The 2,500-nt window shown below is 42.8% G+C and overlaps 1 protein-coding gene across 2 annotated transcripts in view; it reads right to left on the reverse strand.

The window, feature by feature from the left end:
- The window catches only part of LOC125031329 (potassium channel subfamily K member 18-like), a 322,890-nt gene that overhangs the window by 116 nt on the left and 320,274 nt on the right, over positions 1-2,500 (reverse strand). For both annotated transcript variants that reach the window (XM_047622032.1, XM_047622031.1), the window contains exon 5: positions 1-2,500. This exon is cut by the window's left edge and continues 116 nt beyond it; it is cut by the window's right edge and continues 625 nt beyond it. The gene's annotated coding sequence lies outside the window, so the exon portion shown is untranslated.

The raw sequence follows: 2,500 nt of genomic DNA on the forward strand, positions 1-2,500 counted from the left end.
AGTTCCGCTGGAGCAAAGCAACATCTGAGTTGTCACCTTCACCAAGACTGGCGTCAAGCGCAGCTGCACCTACAGGAGCTCCGGCGCGCTGCTCTGCGACTCGAACTCTCATATCATCGCACTTCATCTAGCTCTCTGAAAATGGTCTTTAAGAACTAGCTGAACACAGCTGCACTCGGTTTACCATCGCTAGCTTGGCTTATATGACACGCACACACAGCCATATCTTGTGTTGCGTGTGCATACAGACAATGCTCTGGGACATACAAATGTATGATCACATACGTGTATATAACATGTACACATCTGGTTAAAATACTTATCCAGCTATGTCACGGTTCACACTTGGTTACCTGGTTGTATATCTGATACATACCTGGTTATAGTATACATTTACGCCTCTCCATGCCAAATGTAAATAAATGGCTATAGTGATAAAAATAACGTTCGGATCTTTATTACTTGATACTCATTTGGTGATACCCATCTGAAGATAAATTTCGCAGCAGACTTTCACTTTACAGTACCAGTCATAGCTACATATCCGCACCTAACACTTTTAAAGGCAGTTGTGCTCTTGGCGACGTACCCACAAATAACAGGTGCACTGGCATTTCCGGGAACAGCAATGCAGCTAAATGCGATAGGCAGTACCAGCCACCTTGTACATGACACTTAACGCAACTGCGCATGATCTGAACAACATACTGCTGCCTCGCATATTCAACTTCGCCTCACTACTTGGTAACAACCACTCTTGAAACTTAGCCTGTTTTTACGAGCCATAGCTACACACTTGTAACAAGCAGTGACAACATCAATGTCACATTTACACATCGTGGAGAAGATATCACCCACTGCACACAAACCGCAAAGTATAGTCACTGCACTGCGCGCACCATATTCAGCCTCACTGGAGACCCCTTCGAACAGCCATATACTTTCGTGATATTTGTTTGATGTTTGTATTTAGCCAGATTTCCTTTTTTGGTTTCATTGAAATCGCAAATCTTCATCTTTATTTGCTGTATTAAACTACAATACATTGCTTCCCAACCATCGCTTTGTTCTGAACAACCCTGTCACCAAAAAATAAGTAAAAAAAAAAAAAAAAAAAAAAAAGAGAGAAAGGTAGAAACATTTTTCAAGCTGCAGACTAAAGTTTTTCTTGTAAGAAGTTTGTCATCTGATTTGTCGTTTTTTTCGCGGCATCATTGGGATATGGTCTCTATATGTAAAATAAACTTCTACTATAATCATCAGATTGAAGCTGGTACACCTAGGAATTCCGAAACATCACCACGGTGACATTCGAATCTCTCTTCAACAACTGTGGACATTTCTCCAGAATGTCACCATCAGTCAGAACTTTGGTAAATAACTTTCTGTATCATTAATAATTTAAAGGAAATGAGATTTAGAATTCTTTATACCTCTGAGTAATATACAAAAAAGAACACTGAAACAGTAATCCTCTTATAAAATCACAATATGATATTGCGAAATAGATATTACAATTTTATAATGTATCTCAAACCCGTCTCTAACAAGCTAAAAAACTTTCCCTCGTAATGCAAGCAAGAACCGCACAGCATTATCAACAGTCCGGCACCTACAATAAATGTAGTCACACTGATGCCTCTATACATATGTATATATATATATTTCTTTTGTTTAAATCTTTATTTTTCTTTTGGACCTCTTACACAGATGTAAAAATACAAGATATACAGCCTTGGAACATAGAGGAGACATGAACAATACAAAGGGACAGCTTTTATTATTCACACACACACAAACACACACACGTCTTTTGACTCACGTCCTCCATAGCTGGGGGAATCTTCCTGGCATCCCTTGTCGGGCAGTGCCAGTACAGGTCAATAATGAGCCACAGTTTCACGTTATATGTATTAATAACTTATTTTCAGATATACGATTACATTCCGCTTGCTGACAAGCGGAACATCGGCCGTCTGTGCCATCAGTATAGAACTAAACGAATCACACATCAAACTTTGTTTTGTCACTTCACGTGAAGATCAGAATCCCTGTCTGAATACAACGTGGAGCAGACTGTTTATATGAAGAGTGTCTGGTTTCCTACGACTTTGTCACAGTCGTGGAGGCGTTCCCAAGCCTCACGGCCCCTAATACAGGTACGAGGCAACCGATCATTGGCCGTGTCATATCCTCTCCGGGGAAAGGGGACTGACTGCCCTCCCGATGTCGGCCGAGTCGCAGATTGTTACCGTCTTTTTGGTACGCGTAGATAGCATGGGCGTCTGTGAGGGCGTAATGGATGAGGGAGGGATGGTGGGCGGAGGCACGGCCTTTAGGGTGGGCGGCAGCTCCTTTCGGAGTGTGCCGTACAGCGTGTCACACTTATCTCTGCCGTTGTTGGCCTTGGCTGGGCTGGTGGCCAGGTCGGCAGGGGACTGTAGGGGGCTGCCGGTCCGGGGAATGCTGCCCAGGGTGTTGTTGGGGGTCACGAGCTTGT

The sequence above is a fragment of the Penaeus chinensis genome, chromosome 12 (genome assembly GCF_019202785.1).
Source record: "Penaeus chinensis breed Huanghai No. 1 chromosome 12, ASM1920278v2, whole genome shotgun sequence".
NCBI classification, from domain to species: Eukaryota; Metazoa; Arthropoda; class Malacostraca; order Decapoda; family Penaeidae; genus Penaeus; species Penaeus chinensis.